Genomic DNA, 13,886 nt, shown 5'->3' with positions numbered 1-13,886 from the left:
AATTGCCATGATGCCAGCCCGATCCGTCCAGGAGTTTGAGTTGTGCGTCAGTCAGTCACCTTTTCCTTTTATATATATTTAGATGCTCCCGCGATATCTTTTATTTTATGCGTGATAAGCTTACGCTTGATGATCATGCTTAAAAAAATCGATCAAGTGCGACTTGGACTCGCACACGAAGGGTTCCATACCATCGTACAAGAAATAACACTTTAACAATAGCGTCCATTTCGAAATCAGTACGCTTATCAGTACCCTTATCAGTACCCTTATTATATCAGTACCCATAAACGCGAAAGTGTGTTTGTTTGTTGGTTGGCTGGTTTGTCCTTCAATCACGTCGCAACGGTGCACCGGATTGACGTGAAAAGTAAATTGACGTGACGTGTAAAGCTTGTGTAGGAGTAGGTACGACAATAGTGCAACGGGTGAGGTTTGAACCGGCGACCTTTCAGATTTCAGTCCGCTCCTTTAACCGAGTTGAGCTATCGAGGCAATATAATAATTCACCACAATATTCACCACAGTGCACTAGGCAGAGGCATCTCTAGCCCTTGTGGCGCCCGTGTGCAACCAGTACCCTGGCGCCCTCTAGTCTAGTAGGAGCAGGGTCAAAATGGAATACTAACAGTTATATTTTCAAATGGAAATAGGGACAACCCTCCACCTCCCATGGCCCCACCAACCTCTCGGTTATATGGGCCGAATCGCGGGAGGGCGCCCGTTCGGTACTTGCTCTTGGCATTTTCCCGGGGCGCCTTCTTGAGTCCCTACAAATTATTTTGTCTCTTCCTTGTCCCTTATGCTCACTCTCCCCCCTTGGGGGCTAGACGTCACTAATACAGCTGTGATCTCCGCTGCTGCTCCTCCGTGGTGCCGACTTGGCACCTGTACGCTCCGAGCTGCTTCGCCTCTTATGCCAATGGTGCGCGAATTCCCGTAGCCGGTTGTAGTTCCCCGCCGATGAGACGAGGTCCGTGTAGAAGACCGGCCCCGCTTCCCCGCGTACGATCCCATCCAACATCGTCACTCGCAAGTCCTCATAGAGGGGACACTCCCACAGCACATGGTGCCTATCCTCGTCGCCAAAGCCGCACTCGCACGCCGGGCTCTCGCACAACGTCATCCTATGCAGGCGCGCCCGGAAACAGCCGTGTCCGATGAGGATCTGTGAGGTCTCGTAGTCCGGCGCGACCCAGGTGGCCCCGAGCCTGTCACCCCAAATCTCCGCAGACCACCGCTCCTGCCACATCGCAATCACATCCGACCCGATATCCCGCTTGCGTCTGCTCAACTCCTTCTTGGGCACGGACTGGCGCACCTCTTCGATTCTCCCAACACGGATCAATTCCAGGTCGGCCGGCAACACACCCGCGAGCACCGCTAGCGCAGCGGAGCTGGCGGAGCGATACGCTGACGTGAGTAAGATGAGGGAAGACCTCTGCGCCTTGATGAGCCGCCGCCCTCCCCGCCCAGCACGCTGCAGCATACGTTATCGTCGCTACGAATGTTCCAATTTTTTTTGTGTGATGTAACCACAAATTCACGGTTTTCAAATTTTTCCTTTTGAAGTACCCTGTAGGTTTCTTGACAGACCGACAGACAGACAGACAATAAAGTGATTCTATAAGGGTGCCGTTTTTCCTTTTGAGGTACGGAACCCTAAAAAGTTTCCACTTTAAAAATTTGGAATGTAGGTACGTAAAGTTTCTTGAAGTTCATGGGTTACTCGAATTTAATTTAATTCTAATTTGCGAATTAGAATTTCAAATGAGTCCTATATGTTAATCTATCCAAAATATACGTAACTAGCGACCCGCCCCGGCTTTGCACGGCGTGCAATGTAGATACTAATTGTTGTCACTGTGGTTATTTTGTTTCAATTTCAAGTTTCAAATTCAAAACAATATGATAGCATTTTCGATAAAAGCTCTCAGTCAGCTTGATTGAAGTGAAGAATCGACGTGATTGAAGGAGAAACCAAGAAATCAATAAACCAACAAACAAACACACTTTCGCATTTATAATAAGGCGTACTGAGGTACTGATGGACCTAGAGGCATTACGCACTGTCGACTCAGTCGGCCGGGCTATTAGTCGACAGTGCGTAATGGGCCTTACAAGTCAGAAGTCGTGGGTAAATTCTAAAGTTCCCAGCTAAGTCAATTTCATCATTATCATCATCATGAACGGCATTCCGAACCAGTGGTAAATTAAAACTACCTGACTATTCAAAAGCACTTGTAAAAATTTTACTTGAATAAAACATATTCTATTCTATTCTATTTATGATCAAACCATCGCCGGCCTACTACTCAACACAGGTCTTTCCTCAGAATGAGAAGGGTCATAGTCCACCACGCTGCTGGTCATGTGTGGACTGGCAGAAATAGAAATAGAAATGAAATAGAAATAGTTTATTTACATGAATATGGGAAGACAAGGTGTTTACAATACAGATTAAGCCAACATATCCAGTCAGGAAACCCTGACATACCATTTTTTTGACAAAAAAGTAGGTAGTCCATTTTTGATGCGTTTACACACCTTCGAGAACTCTTTATGAATTTCCTAGGTATATTAAGATTATTATTAATCCATGATGAACTTAATGGATTTGAGATTGATGTGATAAATTAATTGCTTAATACGCTCACAACTCCAAGAATTTAGAGTTTGCCACGAGTTTGCACTCAGTGTGCGTGGTAGTAATTTCTTGAAAATGGTTAGTGTATTAGAAAATCCCAAGATTTTAGCGGTAAAGCGTGACGCATGACCCTGTGTGTACGGCAAAATATTATGTAGATACATAATGATCAAGAACACACATTTCCATTCCTATAAAAATAAATTAATAACATTATAAAACAAACAAGGTTTTTACAAAAAAAAATTGTGGTTTAATGTTGCACTTTTCTATAATGAACAGCCTCTAGTGATATCAATTTATAAATTGCTATTAATTATATTTAGTATCTATTGAAGGTGAGAATAGCCAGGGTTACTTCGTACGCGTGGAAATAGGTTTGGTAGGTTTTTTCAAAAACCCGTGGGAACTCTTTGATTTTCCGGGATAAAAAGTAGCCTTTGACACACTCCAGGTCTTTATCTATATGCAAAATCACGTCAATCCGTTACACCGTTGCGACGAGATTGAAGGACAAACCAACTAACAAACAGAGTAGCAGCAGTAAGCAGAGTAGAGAAGAGTATCTGGAGTTTTATAATAATTACTAATATCTTTGCTTTGAAACTTTTTTTTCTTTTAATCAATTTTTAATTACAAATAAACTATTAATAAACTTAAATCTAAAAAAACAACATTAAATTAAAACTAAAATAAATTAAATTAAATCTAAAACTTCATCGAGACCACCGCAGCGAGGCATTGTACCCAAGATGCTGGCTGCTCTTTTCGCAATTTCTTCAAAAAGAGCTCGAGCCCCCGGGCCCCACGGCCCCAAGGTCTCCACACCAAAAGGCACGAATACGAAGCTCCCATCGAGGTTTTCATATTTGCCTGCCCTTTTGAAACTACATAATACTTTTATGACAATTGAACAAACCAAAGACACTAATATTATATTCGTTTGTAAAGCATAATTATTAAAAATTTCAATGAGTACCTACTCAATTTGTTCAAGAAACAAACTTCGTTTGCGTGGAGGGCGCCCCAATTTCCGTTTCCGCCACCTTAACCAAATTCAGGTGAATGGATCTCGAGATACATCAGCTTGACCCTCACAAGTAAGTACCTCTGCTTGAGCGAGAGGGACTGAGGGGGCCATGCAAGTTGCATATCTGTGGCTTGACCCCAATTTTAAGCAAAGCGGAGGGTAATCTCATGGTCAAGTATCAAAATTTCTTATATGTACCTAATAAATAATATGACGCGCAGACCTTGCTATTGAATGGTTTTATTATACCTATCTACTTGTTTGTAACGATGACAGACCACGCACTGCTAGAGTTAGGAATTTCCTTCCGGTATCTGGCTTCTTCCATCGAGAACTGAGGATCTGCTGATTGAACTCAAAACATTTATTCAAAAAATTGGGCACCATTTTACACTTTTTGATTGTCAAATTATTGCGAAATTTGTAAGAATATGATGTAATGGTGGTAATTAATAACGTAAACTTCACACTATAGCTACGAGGGTTCCAAACGAGCCCTAGTCTGTGAAGAAGCCCAAAAAAATCAAGCTATAATTATTAGCTCTTTATGCCTAATTTAATTTAATTTACTTCTTTCTAATTTCAATTAAATTGAAGTTTATTATAATTCATTATTATACCTAACTAGCTTATGCTCGCGACTTCGTCCGCGTGGACTACACAAATTTCAAACCCCTATTTCACCCCCTTTGGGGTTGAATTTTCAAAAATCCTTTCTTAGCGGATGCCTACGTCATAATAGCTATCGGCATGCCAAATTTCAGCCCGATCCGTCCAGTAGTTTGAGCTGTGCGGTGATAGATCAGTCAGTCAGTCAGTCAGTCAGTCACCTTTTTCTTTTATATATTTAACATTATTATACCTAACTAGCTTATGCTCGCGACTTCGTCCGCGTGGACTACACAAATTTCAAACTCCTATTTCACCCCCTTAAGGGTTGAATCTTCAAAAATCCTTTCTTAGCGGATGCCTACGTCATAATAGCTATCGGCATGCCAAATTTCAGCCCGATCCGTCCAGTAGTTTGAGCTGTGCGGTGATAGATCAGTCAGTCAGTCAGTCAGTCAGTCAGTCAGTCAGTCACCTTTTTTATATATTTAGATTAATCAAAATTGCCTACTAAAAAACCTCATAAGTATTATATCAGTATAAGCATGTTTTTTTATGTACCATCTGGTTTTAAATAATAATGTGCCCTAAATCAAAACGTGCCCAATAAGAGACGTTTTTTATTGAAAACCATTTGAAAACAGGTTTATGACGTGGTGATGGGACTATCCTAAATCTAAACGTAATAAAACTGGCGTTTTATAAAGATAAACAAGTTAGTGACACGTTAGGTATATTCATTTTAATGGTATGCGTTTCTGACGCACTCGTTAGATATAAACGTGGTTGCGTAGAAGAGGTAATTTTCTAGGTTTTTACGCGATTTTCTATACGCGGATCTCTACAAAATTAACCAATTATTTTAATAAAGTATCTACCTATTTATAAATTTTATTACTTCGTCGCGATAGGTTTTTTAATCCCGTGGGAACTCTTTGATTTTCCATGTCCTTCCCCGGAATGTAAGTTAACTCATCAAAATTGGTTTAACGGATGGATCGTGTTAAGCTAGCAGACAGACAGACAGACACACTTTCGCATATATGATATTAAACTATGGAGTATGGATTTATGGGTTGTTTACTTACCTACACTTTATTTCGTTAAACTGTGCTTTAAGGAAATTTCTAAATGTTTTTGTTTTTCAAATAAATCTATAATTTTTCTTAATTTCTGATGGTGAATTGATATTGACTACTTACACTAAAAACCTTAAATTATAAACAAATATTTAAAAAACCGACTTCCAAAACCACTACAAAGTAAAAAATAACTATTGTTTCTAGTTTCTATACGTGTAGGTATGTAAATATGGAGTCGGGCGAACATAAAAAAAACTAGAAATCAAAGTGTCCAGCTCGCCGGACTTCATACATACATACCTACACGTGTAGAAACTAGAAACAAAAGTTATTTTTTACTTTGTAGTGGTTTTGGAAGTCGGTTTTTAATTGATTTTTTTACTCTCCTAACTCATAATGGATATTAAGTAAAGAGTATGGAAAGCCTTATTTTATGATGGTGTACAATAAAGCATATTTCATTCATTCATTCATTGAAAGTGCTGTGTTAGCGGACTCCCCAGTAGGCTGAAAAATGGCAGTTTGTTTGCGGAAAGAGACCTTTACTAACTTCTCTCCGTGGATAGTAGGTATAGACTTCGGAATGTGAAAGTTCCTACAAGAGACCTATGTCCAGTTATTGACGTCTATCGGTAGACGATAACATCGATGGTTATCTGGAATAAATTATATAAATTGAGTCTGCATTTTAGCCTTTTTTTTTGGATAAAATAATTCAGAAAGCCCCTCGGATCGCACATACTTGACTGGTTATACTGGTATTTTGTTTGACTTTGTTATTGCAAAACATAAACCGTGAAAGCGTCCTAGCTATCATCTATAAAAAAAAGTCAGACAAGTGCGAGAAAATGTAGGAAAAATACGACTGTAGTACGGAACCCTCGGTGCGCGAGTGTGACTCGCACTTGGCCGGTTTTAACTTATAGGCTGTGCGTTACTGTTCTTACCTTTTCTCTTTCAAAAGGATTGTTAGCGAGAGTTGGGCAAACCTACTTCGATATTATTATCTAAATATTTCTAAATATATAAAAGGAAAGGTTACTGACTGACTGACTGACTGACTGACTGACTGACTGACTGACTGACTGACTGACTGACTGACTGACTGACTGATCTATCAACGCACAGCTCAAACAACTGGATGGATCAGGCTGAAATTTGGCATACAGATAGCTATTATGGCGTAGGCATCTAAGAAAGGATTTTTGAAAATTCAACCCCTAAGGGGGTGAAATAGGGGTTTGAAAGTTGTGTAGTCCACGCGGACGAAGTCGCAGGCATAAGCTAGTTATTATTAAACTTTATGTGATTTACGACAATTTTCTGTAAAAATCGCTAGCGAACCTTAAAAATAAAATAAAATATTTGTACCGTTTTTGTTACACCGTTTTTAGTGGGATGTCAGCTATGTTAAAGTAGGTACCTACTATTAAACAAATATAATCTAAATCTAAATATATAAAATGAAAAGGTAACTGACTTACTGACTGACTGCCTGATCTAGCAACGCACAGCTCAAACTACTGGACGGATCGGGCTGAAATTTGGCATGCAGATAGCTATTATGACGTAAGCATCCGCTAAGAAAGGATTTTTGAAAATTCAACCCCTAAGGGGGTGAAATAGGGGGTTTAAATTTATGTAGTCCACGCGGACGAAGTCGCGAGCATAAGCTAGTATTTATTAAAATGAAAAGGTGACTGACTGACTGATCTATCAACGCACAGCTCAAACTATGGACGGATCGGGTTGAAATTCGGCATTCAGATAGCTATTATGACGTAGGCATCCGCTAAGAAATAATTTTTGAAAATTCAACCCCTAAGGGGGTGAAATAGGGGTTTGAAATTCGTGTAGTCCACGTGGACGAAGTCGCGAGCATAAGCTATTATTATTACATACATGTACCTAAATAAAATTATAATGGGCGTTATAAAGCTATTTATAAATTAATTACGGTTAATGATTACAATGTGCGATTCTAATTTGATAATAATTAATCTATTATTTCTTCTGACAAAGCTCAAATTCGAAGCGAATAAGAACACTATTTTAATAAATCTACGCTAATTGTAATTTATTATTAAACAACTATGATACATAAAAATAAATAAAAATCTGTTTTAGAATGCACAGGTGAAGCCCTTTCATATGATTTTTCATTTGATATAGTTATCTTACTTCAAATATTGAAAATACCAATTATTACTTCATGAACACAATTTTTTGTGTGATATGACCACTCACGGTTTTTACATTTTTCCCCTAATGTCTGCTATAAGACCTACCTACCTACCAAATTTCATGATTCTAGGTCAACGGGAAGTACCTTGTAGATTTCTTGACAGACAGACAGACAACAAAGTGATCCGATAAGGGTTCCGTTTTTCCTTTTGAGGTACGGAATCCTAAAAATTAAGTAATTTTTTATGTAATAAAGGTAATAAATAAATAGTAAATACAACAATAGAATTTATCAGAATTTATTCAGCGCGGGGATGCATAATGGGCACCCTACCTAGGGCTCAAAATATTGATAACAACTTTAATTCTTAGTTTTAGTGATTTTAATTTAATGATATTTCTAAGTATAGTTTTACTTTATTATTATAAATAATAAATTAATATTATCTATGATCTATATATTTATCAGACCTATTTACTAAAAGCATAATAATTGAGCTTTTATAATTAAAATTTATATTACGAAAATCTGTAAAAAAATGTGTTTCCTGTAAAAACAGATATTACCTTGAACTTGTGCATACGTTTAGCTCAAAGACACCTTGTCGCCTGTTTATATAAACTTAACTTAAGCGGTGGTAGTGTGATCGGCCGATCATTATGATTTGAGTGTTGCTTCATAGCGCAGTGCCGGATTTAAATCTCGACTTTTTAATTTCAAGTTCAAGTTTACAAGTGTCAAGTTGGAGTGCTGAAAGAAAGTTCGTATAGACTGTACTTATCAGTTTACGGTAAGATTTTTAATTTGATTTTTTTACTGATGCCCGCGACTTCGTCCGCATGGATTTAGGTTTTTAGAAATCCCGTGGGAACTCTTTGATTTTCCGATATACCTACAGTAAAAGAGCGATTTTTATAAGGTGCCTCTTTGGATGCCTAGTCTAGGTCTAGGAAGTGTTTCATGTAACGATATTTTATATGTACAAATATGCATTAATTAACAGCTTTTATTTTTAGAACAGTTTTTTACCTATATTTTATTAAATTTGTATACCTAACGCGAACTCGCCATCCTCACATAAACTTTAACAGTTTCTAGAGGATGGCGAACTGTTTATTTTAAAATGTATTATTGAAATTTACGTGATCAATTAAATATATATATAAAAAGTAGCCTATGTCACTCTCCGGGTGCTCAACGAGCAAACAAACACTTTCTAATATTAGTAGGTCTGTACATGATTTTTGCGATGTTTCCCGATGGCAAACGACGATGCAATTTGACTTCATGTAGATGGATGCGGGCTAACCGGAAGGGCATAATATGGCATTTTCTACCCCTAATCGTAATCATGGTAAGCCGTCTTTTTAAACTAAAGTTTTGATCTTTACCTTATTTTCTATGCTTCTGTTTTGTAGTGTGTAAAGTGTACTAAGTATGTTTTCGTTATGGCCCCAAATAAAATAACATTTATTATTTACTAGATGATGCCCGCGACTTCGTCCGCGTAGATTTTGGTTTTTTAAAGTCCCGTGGGAACTCTTTGATTTTCCGGGATAAAAAGTGGCATTTGTCCTTCCCCGGGATGCAAGCTATCGCTGTACCCGATTTCGTCAAAATCGGTAGAATGGATGGGCCATGAAAGGCTAGCAGACAGACGGACGGACAGACAGACAAACAGAACAGGGATGATGTAAGTAAGGATTCTAATGATACCCCATACTTACCCCATACATGCATACATACAAAGTGATCTTATAAGGGTTCCGTTTTTCCTTTTGAGGTACAGAACCCTAAAAAAATATTAGAAGCCACTAGCTGACCCACCCCGGCTTCGCTTGGATGAAATTTTAAACCTTTCTTAGTAGGGTTACGTTATAAAACACCTGGATGTAATATCGAGTTTCTAGACCCAGTGGTTGGAACTGTAATACATAGTAATCATAGTATACCGCTCTTCTCAGTAGAACTACTTTCCTACGCACTACATTAGTTTATACATAGACATTATATAAATAGCGTAGTTCATCTAAATTATATGTCGTCGTTTCTAACCTTAACCTGAACTATCGTGTAGGTATTTTTTTTTAAATTCATTATAGGCAAACGCTTGACCACAATCTCACCTGATGGAAAGTGATGATGTGGCCTAAGATGGGACGAGTTTACCTAGAAGATGCCTATTCACTCTTGTTTTAAAGATACCCGGGTTGTAATTGGTAGGAAACACAGATCGTGGAAGAGTATTCCAAACCTTAGCCCATGCGTATGAGAAATGATGACGCAAAACGTTTCGTGCGTGTAGATGGGGTTATTATTATTTATTTATTTGATCTTGAAGGCTATATTGGAATTAGAATATATCTGGGTATCCACGCTGGGTATTTCTTACCTGGCCTGGGGTAACTTTGTTTGGGAATACATAATTTTCTGAGATACGGGCTCTTGCCGAAAGGTATCGTACAAAATCATTAGCAACAGCTATAGCTTACACCCCTGCTATACTCAAAGTCAAATGATTTATTCAAAATCTAAATATATAAAAGGAAAAGATGACTGACTGACTGACTGACTGATCTATCAACGCACAGATCAAACTAATGGACGGATCGGGCTGAAATTTGGCATGCAGATAGCTATTATGACGTAGGCATCCGCTAAGAAAGGATTTTTGAAAATTCAACCCCTAAGGGGGAGAAATAGAGGTTTGTTTGTGTAGTCCATGCGGACGATGTCGCGAGCATAAGCTAGTAGGTAATAAATTACTCTTTTTGATAGTCAGATGTTGGATTTGTAAGATATAGTTGTGATAATTATTACGCAAACTTAAAACTAAAGCTACGAGGGTTCCAAACGCGCCCAGGTCTGCGAAAGAGCCCACAACAAACTCAGCCGGGTATTCTTTGTTATTACCACAATTCTTTGTTACATCACACAAAAAAAAATTAAATTGTGGTCATGCACTAATTAGTATTTTCAATTTTCAAAGTAAGATTACTATATCAAGTGGGGTATCATGTGAAAGGGCTTTCCTTGTGTATTCTAAAACAGATTTTTATTTATTTCTAGGCATAACAGTTTTTGATTAATCGTGCAAAATGTCGAAAAATACGACTGTAGTAGGTACGGAACGCTTGGTGCGCGAGCCTGACTCGCACTTGGCCGGTTGATTCTTTTTTTTTGGTAGGACATACTTGAGAGGTCTATTTTACTCCGGTGAAGATCTGATGAATATCTTCGGAGATGGAGAACAGAACTCCTCAATGGATAAGAGTAAATTGCTCGCGATCAGTGTAATAGCTTAGTAAACAGAAGGTTTTTAACCAGGCATACGATATTTTACTACAATGGGGTAAAATTTCATCAAAATCGGTTGAACGGATGGGCCGTGACAAGCTAGCTGACAGACAGACACACTTTCGCATTTATAATATTAGTATGGACTAGTATGGATTATGTAAGTGGTAGGTATGAAAAATGCGACTTATTGTTATTTTTTTCGCATTGCAATATTGATATGTGAAGTGACCTCGATAACAGTAGGTATTGAGCGATACGATCTACTTAGAAAATTTGATCATAATTATCAGTTTAGGAAATGTTTTTATAAACATTTCCTAAACTGATAATTATGATCAAATTTTATTTATATAAATTCAAATATCAATTTTTATTTTTATAAATACAAAATAAAAGGCTACTTCCATACTAATAGTAGGTACATACGCGACAGGTCGAGATGGCAATCGGGGTGGGCCCGCCCCGTACACGCACACAGCCCCCACGCTTGCCCAGTGCGGGATAGCGCGGGTGACGGGCGGGTATACGGGACGTCCGTCCCCCCGCCTAATACCCCGATTGCCATCTCGGCCTGTCACGTACTAGGTATACTTGGTTAATTTAAAATCAAACTTGAAGGCCCACCTAAGTACCTGCTATTCCTAATACTAGACTATAGTCCGTACAAAATCAGAACTTAATCGCCATTTTAACTGACATGACAGTTAACACATAAAGTTAAAATGGCGAGTGAGATCTCATTTTGTACTCAATATACGTAAGTATATATATATAGTACGACCATCGATGTGTACAACCCATATAGTGCGTAGTAAGTACATATAATTTACCTAAAGGTGGTTGACTGAGTTCAATTTTTCATTGCCATCCTATCATTTTTCACTACCATCCTACCATTTTTCACTACCATCCTACCATTTTCTTTTCTTCGATGTCGAGTTAGCCCTTGACTGCGATCTCACCTGGTGGTGATAAATGATGATGCAGTCTAAGATGGAAACGGGCTAACCTGGATGGAGTACGGGAGGTTATAGCATCTAAACATTATAAAGGAAAATGTAACTGACTGACTGATCTATCAAAGCACAGACACTCTGGCACATGTCAAACTACTGGACGGATCGGGCTGAAAGGCATGTCGATAGCTATTAATTGAAGACATCCGCTAAGAAAGCATTTTTGAAAATTCAACCCCAACAACCATTGAGATAAAAACGCCCAAACTTTCGCATTTATAATATTACTAGACTAGATAGTTTTACCATACAATACATAACTAATGTAACTAGGTATTACCGTAATCTATATTTTATCGTATTGTATAGATAACTAGTTTATGCCCGCAACTTTATCCGCGTAGACTACATAAACTTCAAACATGGCTTTACCCCTTTAGGGATTGAATTTTCAAAAATCCTGTCTTACCTGATGTCTACGTTATAATAGCTATCGGCATCAGTCCGACACGTCCAGTAGTTTGAGCTGTGCGTTGATAGATCAGTCAGACAGCCAGTCAGTTAGTCAATCAATCAGTCAGTCAGACAGACATTTAAAATAAAATAAAATAAACAATTTATTCTGTTACCAATCATTAATTTTTTTTTGTAATTAAACCAATTTATCGATTTAAAATGGCTCAAAATCGATTTGGTTTAACCTTATGAGATTTAATATTTAAAGATTAGACAGCAAATAATTTCGAAAAAGGTTTTTACAAGTTATACCATAATTTAAATTAATGAATACTATGGCAACATTTTTTTTAATTGCAAATAATTACTTTTTGTTTCAAAAAAATTATAGCCTACTAGAGGATGCCCGCGACTTCGTCCGCGTAGATTTTGGGTTTTTAAAAACCTCGTGGGAACTCTTTGATTTTCCGGTATAAAAGTTGCCTTTGTCCTTCCCCGGGACGCAAGCTATCGCTGTTCGTAATTTCGTCAAAATCGGTAGAATGGATGGGCCGTGAAAGGCTAGCAGAGTAGACAGACAGACGGACAGAACAGGGATGATGTAAGGATTCTAATGATACCCCATATATCCAAAGTCCAAACCTGTTGGGGCCATTTAGGAGTTACGGTGGAGTAAAGAAACTTACATACATACATCTCCTCCTCCTTTTTATTTTTGGGCAGTCGTGCATAAACATGATGATCATGTCCAGAAGATTTGAAAAGTTTATAGTTTTCTTTATAATATTAGGTATAGCGAAATGAACGTATGCATAACAATAATAATTAACTAAAGAAATATTAAAAACAGCAAGCAAATACAAAATACATAATATGCAGATTTACATTTTATCAAAATTTTAATGGTTTTCAGGTGGTAATTTTTAGGGTTCTGTACCTCAAAAAAAAAAAGGAACTCTTATAGGATCACTTTGTTGTCCGTCTGTCTGTCAAGAAACCAGACACTTACATGTACACGTACTTCCCGTTAACCTAGAATCATGAAATTTGGCAGGAAGGTAGCTCTTATAGCAGACATGAAAATCTGAAAACCGTGAATTTGTGGTTACATCACAAGAAAAAAATTAAAATGTGTTCATGGAACCAATATTCCTATTTTTCCATTACTTTCAAAGTAAGGTTGCTATATCAAGTGGGGTATCATATTATTATGAAAGAGCTTTACCTATACATTCTAAAACTGATTTTTATTTATTTTTATGCATAATAGTTTTTGATTTATCGTGCAAAATGTCGATAAAATACGATTGTAGTACGGAACCCTCAGTGCGCGAGTCTGACTCGCACTTGGCCGGTTTTTCTTTATCGATCTTTGAAAGAATGTATTATGATAAGGTGACATGAGGTCGACCGTATATTATTATTATGTACCTATGTAATCTTGACTCCAGCAAAACGATAACAAAAATAGTAGGTATTGCACATTTTGCCATTTACACTTGAACTCGATTACATAGGAAAAGTGTCATAAACTACAAACAACATGATGCCCGTGAGTTTATCTACGTGGATTTAGGTTTTGTAGGGTTCCGTACCTCAAAAGGAAAAACGGAACCCTTAT

The 13,886-nt window shown here is 37.8% G+C and overlaps 1 protein-coding gene across 1 annotated transcript in view; it reads left to right on the top strand.

Moving 5' to 3' along the window:
• Nucleotides 1-8,203: 8,203 nt before the first annotated feature.
• Nucleotides 8,204-13,886, top strand: part of LOC117982453 (very long chain fatty acid elongase 7-like) — a 29,760-nt gene continuing 24,077 nt past the window's right edge. Inside the window, exon 1 of the mRNA XM_034968810.2 lies at nt 8,204-8,343. The gene's annotated coding sequence lies outside the window, so the exon portion shown is untranslated. The remainder of the gene's footprint in view (nt 8,344-13,886) is intronic.

This window comes from Maniola hyperantus, chromosome 5, assembly GCF_902806685.2.
Source record: "Maniola hyperantus chromosome 5, iAphHyp1.2, whole genome shotgun sequence".
Lineage (NCBI taxonomy): Eukaryota > Metazoa > Arthropoda > Insecta > Lepidoptera > Nymphalidae > Maniola > Maniola hyperantus.
Note: the sequence above shows the minus strand (reverse complement) of the source record. Positions and strands in the feature narration are given on the sequence as shown.